Here is a 9,888-nt window from a genome sequence, read left to right as displayed (position 1 = left end):
TATATTGATCAGTCAATAAGAGAAGCAGGGGCTCTGAGACTCAAAGAGAATTGTCATCAGGAGGATGGCCCAGACTTAGTTTGTTATTGTATTGCTAACAGAAATACCTGAGGGTGATGAATTATAAAGAAATAGGGCTTAATAACTCACAATTATGATTTTGGACAAGTCCAAGGGCATCACAAAATGGCAGAAAGCAGAACTTTTACCAGAGTGTGGTCTGTGTACATGTGACTTTCTCTCTGCTTCTGGTCTCATTCTGTTTACATATATATCTACAATAATTCAATCATGGTGGTCCTACTCTAATGACATTATCATATCCATAGGCCTCACCTTGGGACACCATGAAGGAATTAAGTTTTTAGTTAATATGTTCACAATTATAATTAATGCCATCAAGTCCCAACACATGGTGTACATAAATTTACCACTCACTAAGACCAAATTCCAAATCATGAATCTTTGGGGGACAAACCATGATCCAAACCAAAACAGCCCCCATTGAGCCCCTCATCAGAAGTTTTGTGTTTCTAGGTTTCCACTGGGAATGGAGCTACCTCCTTCATGCTTAGATGGGTTCAGACGGACATCCAAAATGGCAGTATCATTTGAATGTTCAATCATTTTCAAGGCCAGCCAGTGGCATGGTGGTTGAGGTGCTGGATCCCACATGCCCAACTGTGCAGTTTGAGTCTCGGACCTAGCAGCTTGAAAACACTTTGGGTGTGTGTGGATGCATGCCCAAAATCCTGAGAAGAGAAAGGAGGAGAAGGGATTGCAGTGTGGCCTTCCCCTGGGGGGTGATTGATTTCTTTCTCTTCTCTCTCTCTCTATCTCTCCCCCATCTCCCTCTAGCAAGTTCACAGATTCTCTAACAATTTTTTTAAAAAAATCATTTTCATGAGAGAAATTGTGTTAGGGTTAATTACTGTAAACTGCTATAATGAAGGCAGGGGTCCTTGGCTTGCCTTCCATTAACAGGCTGCTTTGCCTGAACTGGGAGAAAGTTGTCATTGGAAAACATTGAGCTAGCTTGGTTAATTTCTCTATTTTTAATAATTTTATTTTATCTTACATTTAATCACAGTTATCTCTACAGTGTACAACGTTGCTTTTTCCAGCATGAATACCATGTATATCACTTAAGAGAAAGGCATTACTAAATACAGTATCATCAGCAAATAGCTTTTTCACTTTTTTTGTCAATTTAAAAAAGATTTTACTTTATTTTAATTTCTTTTATAGATTCAATCACTATACATCACTTAACTTGTAAAGTGAATTCTCCGAACGTGAATACACTTCACACCAGTACAGTTGAGGATACTATACACGTTGTCATCAACAGATAATAATCCATTTTTGTGTCCCATAAATGTCTTGCTTCTCTAGTTTTCTTTTTTACATCTTTTATCACCCTCTCCCCCTTTCCCCACTCTTCTCCCACACTGTATCCAGTATCTGTAACCATTTTCCATGCTTCTATGTCCTCTAATCTTTCAGTTTTCACCATAGAATGTAGACAGTTGGTATATATTGTGTGATTTCTTTTTTTACTAAGGAACATCCTTCTCCCCCATTTTATTGGCAAAGGTCCTAGGAGTAGAGTTTTCTGGCAGACCCTGAATTCTATACTATAGCTTACAGTTTCTCAATTTATTTTTGGAGGCTCTAGAGCCAGACTCAGCCTCTTAAATGATGGGTGAAACAGGGGCTTGTATTGTGACAGAATTTCTTGAATGTGCTTATGGTCATTCTGCACTGAATGGCTCATTTGTGGGTCTCTATTGCTACCTCTGATGTCCAAATCCTACTGCTTTCCTGCCCATGTGACTTGGTTCTTTTTTGTGCTTTGCCAGATCCCAGGACTCATCTTTTCTTTTATAAACCTTCTTTTTACTTCACTTAAGCTAAATCCTTCCTTTGTTTGACCTTTATGCAATTTTGTTTGACTTCCTCATATTCACCATCATGCTTTGATCATTCTTCCTAATGGCAGTTGCCAAGCAACTTCCTTTCCTTTCTATAGTTTCCTCCTAAAATTCTATCTTAAAAAAATTGTACTAATTCTGAGAGAGAAGGGGAGAGAGAGAAAACCCTTGACAGGATCCCAGTGCCACAATCCACCCAGCTTCAGCCAGTCTGGATAATGGGTAAACTTGCCTGTGACACTCAGAGAGGCCAGAGGATACAAACTAGTGACTTTCCCATGGGAGTATTGTGTTTCACTCCTGTGCCACTGTGTAGCCCCCAAATTCCATCATTTTTTTAATCAAGCCTTTTTGCACATCCATGCTGCTGCTTTCTAGTTTTTGTTTTCACTGTGTTGAAATGAACTATATATTATAAACCAAAGGGATACTATGTGAAAAATTCAGAGTAGTTAGGATACAGGCTTTTGAGTCAATGGTCTGGGTTCAAATTCTGCCTCTACTATCTACTATGTGACATGAAACAAGTTATTTACATTCCTAAACCTTGGTTCTCTCATCTGGAAAATGGGTGTAGTAACTTATATTTTCTAAAGAAGACGACAGCAATTTCTTTCATCCCATATACTCTTCTGCAACCTTGTCACTTCCCCTCAAGAGGTGAGTGTATGTCCCTTTCCTTTGAATCTGTACAGGTTTGTGACTTGCATGTAAGCAATTGAATGCTATAGAAATAATGCTGCATGACTTCAGAAGCTAGATCAAAAAAGATAATGCAACTTCTGCCTTTCTCAATGGAACAATCACACTGGAGCCCGGAGTAGCTATGTACATTGTCTGTTTGCCTAGAACCCACCATTCTGTGAGGAAGCCCAAAGGAGCTTATATGAGACATCAGATAGAGAAGCTTTGAAAGTATAGTTGATCCCTGTTATTTGTGGATTCTGTATTTGCAAATCTGCCTGGTCACTGAAATTCATTTGTCACCCCAAATCAATGCTTGTGCACTTCTGAAGTAATTTGCGAACATGTGAGTCACCTTATGTATATGTGTTGCAAGGTGAGGTTATACAATGTGACACTCTACCTTCTTGTTTCAGCTCTCATACTATAAATGAGTGTCCTTTCCATGGTCTATTTAATGCTATTTCAATTTTTTTTATTTTTGAGATTTTTGTTGGTGATTTTGCAGTTTCAAATGGCCATAAGCACAGTGCTCAAATGTTGCCTGGTGTTCCTAAGCTCAAGAAGGCTGTGATGTACCTTATGGATAAAGTATATGTGTTTGATAAGCTTTGGTTAGCATGCGTTATAGAGCTGTGGGCTCTGTGTTCAATGTTAATGAATCAACAATATATATCAAATAAGGTATCTTTAAACAGAAACACATATAAAACAAGGTTAAGTATTGATCAGTTGACAAAGATATTGTGACCAGAGACTCACAGGAGCCTAACCCTGTATTTCCCCTAGGAGCAATGGCTTGATATTTCCTCATTTAGTTTTTGAGGTGACTTTATAGAACATAACTACCACAGATAATGAGAATCGACTGCACATGAACAGAAAAAGCTGTTCAGTCAGACCCCAGTTGCTCCAGCCTCCCGCAGTTCTAGCTTTGGTCACTGACTTACTGTAACTTCATGACAGACCCTGAGTCAAACAGCCCAAGAGAATCCCCCAATTCCTGACCCTTGGAAACTGTGGTATAGAATTGCTTTGTTTTTAAAGAAAAATGTTGTTATCACTTATAAATTTATAATATTAATACTTCTTTTTTGGTTAATATTAAAAAATGTTGTTTTATGCTACAATAGTTATGAAAATAATGGAGTTAACAATGCATCCCTTACAGGGTTGGTGGGAGGATTAAATGAGACATGTTGAAAGGGCTAAATGTTGTAAAGTGCCAAGCACTGTGCTACCATTAATATTATGAGTCCTCTGTATTAGCCTTTATTTTATAGAAACACAGAGTATTACAGCTGGAAAGAGGCTTTAAAGATCACCCAGGCTAATCTCTGTATTTTTTGGTTGAGAAAACAGAGGCCCAGAGAGGGGAAATTGCACACAGAATGTTGACAGCAGAGTATGAATTAGAAGTAAGGCTCTTCCTCTGTGCTGAATAGAAAACCCTTGTAACTGTTTCTTTGCATGTTTCAATTGTAGGTGAGCTTTAGTTATTGGAAAAGCAAAGCAGAATCTGATTCAAATAACACAGAAGCCTTGAAGTTTAACTCATCCTTTTGGTCCTAGAATCACAGGCAAAATGATTTATTATTGGATTGCACAAAAGAGGGTTGCTCGGGGGTGGGAAGGTGTGGTAATTGTGCCTGGGATATGCCTCAGTAGATGCCAATGTTAGTTACTGATTTTTCTTATTAGACACCTGAATGAGGGCTTGGACCCTGTGTGGCAGCTTCCAGCACACAGCAACAAGCCAGGCGTTGACTGCAGAGATCAAGCAGATGCCAAAAAGGCATGGGGTGAGGGAGGTGATGATGTTGGTAGCTATGGTCTTAAAAACACCTGATTTCAGATCCCGTTGACAGTAGTTGGTCTTTGACCCTAGTTCCTGTTACATACTAGAAAAAAAGGCGTTTCTAGCATGATTCCGAGTCACTTTTTGTTCTGTATTTTCTCTGATGACACAAGAGAAAACCAACAAAACCCTACACATATTTGTGGCTTTGGGTTCTGGGCCAGGCTGGTGACAAGGGAAATATAGGCAGAGTCCCAGTCTAGAGTTAAGGAGTCCCAAGTACCACAAAGGAAATTGGGAGTTTGGGGTTAGCAGAAGGAGAGAGATGCTCCCAATCGCCTTTGCTAATTCTTCACAAAATGTCTGTCTTAAACAGCACTTTGGCTTATAAATGTGTATCTTACCTGCTGCATTTACTAATGAATGTTCTCTCTTTGCATAGCTGCCATAATATATCATTTTGAGAAAAAAATAAGAAGCTACAACTTTGAAGTAATGAAATAGTATTTTGGATAACTTAAAAAGTACCAAAGAAAAATGCAAAACCAAACTGATACCTTGCCCCATACCTTTCTATCTCTAATTAATCAAGAGATCCTCTGAAGGATTTTATGGTCTTTTTTTCCCTGGCTGCATAGCCACTGAGGCAGCATTATCAGAACTGTGGCTACCCTTTGCCCCCCTCCTCACACGCTGTCAGGTATTTTCTTTTCCTTCTCTATCCTGGGGACTGGGATTTCAATCATGTTGTAAGCCAGAACTTGAATTTATTCCCCAAGAATGAATGAAAAACAGATTACATCTCTTCCCTCTGATCTTTCACATGGTCATGTTAAAGTTTAAGTCTCAGAGAAAAAAAGGCCTTTAAAGAGACAGGATGACTTCTAGGTCTGTAAACCATCACATAACATATCCAGATCGAAGGGATTCGATCATTTTAAGTTAATTAATAATGCAACAGATATTTATCTTATTTTCTGAAGAGGGAATGTGCTTATCAGAGGACAACTTGGTTTTCATTTAGACGCATAGACCAAGGCATGGCACCAGGACTAATGGCAGTTCTACTGCAAGTGTTGTCTAGGGCAGAGGCTGCCCTGCCCCATTAGGTCCTGGGGTAGTAGAATCTAATTGTGCAGACAGGCGCCCTCCACACTCCTAAGCTCATGGGAAGCAATAAAGATTCCTTTACTGAAGCTCTTGCCTGATTCCACGTCCAGTAAGCAAGCTGTGGATTACAACTTGCTTGCCATGCTGATTTCTTCCAGGGAAAGAATGCACTGAATGCAAGAGACCAGCCCTACCTGGAATGGATATTTCTTTATAAATTGGTAATCTGGCATTTTGATTTTAACACATCAATGTTGCTGAAGGATTGGCTTAACAAGAGTATGTCCATGATAGGAAAAGCAACAAACCCTTCTTGGAGATGTCGTTGAGTAGTTCTGGATGGGGCAAGTGGAAGAAATAAGGAAACTTGTCAGAACCCAAACTTCTAGGAATATTGATCTGTATGGAAAAGAACCCAATGGTTTTAGATAATGAGCTCAACAAAATGCCTGACTAATGTGTGTGGGGAAGTGGGGAGGAGGGATGGGTGTGGGCAGACATAGGGGCCTTACCTTTGTCAACTCCAGCTCAGAGTTTTACAAAGTATGATTCTGACCTATTGGATCAGAATCTTTGGGTGTGGAGTCTGGGAATCTGTGCTTTCAACGAGACCCCAGGTGATTCTATTACCCATTCAAGTTTGAGAACCACCATCATGGTTGATATTATCTTTTTTTTGGAGAGGTTTTTTGCTATAGGGTGCTTGTGCTCGCCAGAAAGACAGAGGGAGACAGAGAGATAGAAAGCGAGAAATCACCCTCAGGGGGGATGACCACACCGCAATCCCTTCTCCTATATTCTCCTCTTGGGATCCTGGACACACACACACATGTGCCCAGTGTGAGTTTAAGCCACCAGGTCCAGGACTCGAACCCTGGTCAACCACATGGGATTCCAGTGACATAGCCATTATGCCAACTGCTGGTCCCTGATATATTATCTTTATACAGCTTTCTTTCCCTTCATATCAGTAGGAGAAATAAGAGTGAAAAGATAACCTTAGGTATCTAAAACTAGTTTGATACATTGAGCTTTCTCTTGTTTCTGTAGCTAAGATGAGAAGAGCTCCCCCAAGAAATGAATTTCCCATTAACTCATTTCTCTATCATCAAATAAAGCTACTCTTTAAAATCTGTAGTATCTTAATTCAATTATTCATTAGATAATGAAATTATTTGGGAGAAAAATATTATGATGAAGGAGGACAATCGCTATATATGCACTGTTTAAAAAGGCATTCAAACAGTTTATTTTCAAAAATGGGATTATTATGATCACAAACAATTGTAATTAAATAGACATTTACTTAAAACATTCTGTATTCTTTGCACCAAAGACTACCTAGAAAATGTGAGCAGGGAAATCTTATCTTTCCTTCTACCTTTTTGGCTTCCTTTACCCTCCAAGTTTGATTTAGCTTGTCTGGACACCCAAAACATCCTGTGGTTAAAATCTTAACTTTCTCTCATCAAAACGTACCTGTTGCTATGGTCCAAATATTTGTGTCCATTCAAAAATTATATATTGAAATCCTTACTTCCAAGGTGATGGTATTAGGAGATAGGACATTTGTGAGGTGATTAGGTCATGAGGATAGGGCCCTCATGAATGAGATTAGTGTCCTCATAAAAGAGGCCACTGTTCCTTCTGAAGACAGCCATCTATGAACAAGGAAACAGGCCCTTATCAGACATCAAAGATGAACATGCTAGTGCTCCAATCTTAGATTTCCAGCCTCCAGAATTTTGAGAAGTAAATGTTAAATGAAAAGCTATTGGATGATGATGATGGAGATTTTAATGTCTTTGTATTGACTGATATGAATAATATTCCTTCTGGAAAAAGAAATGTAATACACTGTAAAGTTATATGTGATTCAATATAATATAAACAATATTATGATAATAATAAAAATTTAAAAATAAGTAAATGTTTGTGATTTATAAGTCACCTACTCTATGGTATTTTGTTATAGAAGCCTGAGTTGACCAAGACATTTGTATTGGAGTTTATTCTCACCTACTACTCAACTACCTGTCCTCCTTGAAAGCAATCTAACTGATTCAAGTTCTGATACAGAATATTAGCTTAAAGTGCTATCCCCAAGATCCTTTGAGGATATAATTTGTCAAATCAGACAAAATATGATTCCATTTTTTTTTTGAGAGGTTTTTGCTATAGGGCCCATGCACTTGCCAGGAAAACAGAGAGAGAGAAAGCGAGAAACATCCCCCAGGGGGGATGGCCACACTGCAATCCCGTCTCCTCCATTCTCCTCTTGGGATCTTGGGCACGCACACACAAACACCCGGCGTTAGTTTTAAGCCACCGGGTCTGGGACTCAAGCCACGGCCGACTACATGGGAGTCCAGCAACAGAGCGATTACACTAACTGCTGGTCCCCAGACAAAATATGGTTCTAATAGTAGTGTCTAAGCCATCATAGAAGGGATTAGAGAAAAAATATTTGAGCAGGAGATCAACTTAGGATTCCTAAACTTATACTTTAAAGTAGATCGTTCTGATTAATTTTAAGGACAGTCTTGCTTCACGCTGACATTAGGAGGAATAGTACACAAATGCTGAAGACCTAAATCCAAGTAAAACAGGTGATAAACCCATGTTCCAAAGAACATATATAGAGCTCACTCAAATTTAACAGAAACCATCCAGTGACTATCACCTCTAGTAGCATATTTAAGATGATATGGGAAATTCAAAATTCACTTTTTTACTAAGTGCTTGACTTTTCCTCAGCCTTCCAGTGTCTTTTTAGTATGGAACTGAAGCACTATGACACAGCTTTTGGGAGAAATTTATATGCTTCTCTTGATACTTAGATGTGTTTGGATCAAAGAGACTGATACCCATCTTTTACTTGGAGAAGTCTCATGGGAAAGGCTGACGCAGCTTCCAAAAGCAGTAGAAGGGTACTTCTACCATGCTAGGATGCATTTCTTGGGGACCAAGATTACTGTGGGCAAGTAGCTGGAGTCATTTTTCAGGAACTTTGCCCAAGAAAGTTGCCTGTAGGGCCAAGAGAATCATAGAAGTAAGAGGTTTCAGGGTTTGTTTTGTGTGGAAAAACTGAGATCAAAATTGATTAGCCAGAGTGAGTCAGCAATATTTGGAGACTGCCACCCAGAGGTCCCTATGGACTATTCAGAGCTCCAAAGAGTCCTTTGTTCTTGCACCTGTGGCCCATAGAAGGGCTAGCCCATGAATGGCTTCCCTGACAGGGGCATGTTACAATAGCATTGCTGACATGAGATGATGCCCCTTTCCTATACTCTTCTCTTTGTTCCAGAGAAACAAGCAGAAATGTGCAAGAAGGGAGAATGTATTGCCCGGGCTTCCATGAGAGCAGTAGTATTATTATGGGTGATAGAGAAGAAGGGATTTGTTATAAGAATTAGACCTTCCACATTGTGGGAGCTAGTAGAGAAATCTAAGCGAGACTGTCTTTTGCTCTGTGTCAAGTGCTTGGGCCAATGTCTCTACAGATCAGCAAAGCCAACTGGTCAGGAAGGGCAGCTAGATATGAAGGGGGAAGAGCAAAGACAAATGGGATGTGTGTGGTCAGACTTGAACTCTCAACTCCTTCAACCTTGATGGCAGGGATGACCTGTAGGAGAATCTGGCACTGTCTGCTACAGAGTTGCATGCATGCATGGCCCAACTTTTAGAGGAACTGATGGAGGGGATGGCAGTTTGAGTTGGAGGAGCTACAGGCCTAGGTGCTACCTACACCAGTAAGTGAGTCAGCAGGTCAGTAACAATGTGTATGAGCTGCCAAGCCACTCAAGTGCCTGGTACTTACTCTCACCTTCAGAGTATAAAAATGGTAGTGCCTTTAGTTCTGTCTTATGCAAATTTCTCTTAAACTCTTCCCTAACTCAGACTCATTCAGAGGAAGAAATTCTGAGAGACATAGTTTTAGCTTAGCTAAATGGTTAAATCATTAAAAAAGAAGTAGAAAATCCATAGGACAAGTTCTCTGAGCCAGGGGTAAGGCCTGATTCAGGGAAGTAGAGAAGCTTTTTGAATTAGATATGAGATTAAAGCATTGAGTTAGATTAGATTTATTTATTTATATATTTTAAAATTTTTTAATCACATTGTTTAGCTTACAAAGTGAACATTTCAATATGTGAACATTTCTCCCTAGTCCCGTTGATCAAAGTATCTTCAACTAATAATACCACACCTCCCCATCTCGTCAATGCTCTGCCTCCATATTCCTCCTCCAAATGTCCTTCCTTAGGCCCCACTCCTCCACACACACCACATCTAGCATTAACACCCATCTCTTGTGTTTGTACAACCTTTAGTCAATCAATTTTAATCATAGAGTGCAGACAC

The sequence above is a fragment of the Tupaia chinensis genome, unplaced genomic scaffold (assembly GCF_000334495.1).
Source record: "Tupaia chinensis unplaced genomic scaffold, TupChi_1.0 Scaffold000248_1, whole genome shotgun sequence".
Classification (NCBI taxonomy): domain Eukaryota; kingdom Metazoa; phylum Chordata; class Mammalia; order Scandentia; family Tupaiidae; genus Tupaia; species Tupaia belangeri.
This window is presented reverse-complemented; position numbering follows the sequence as displayed.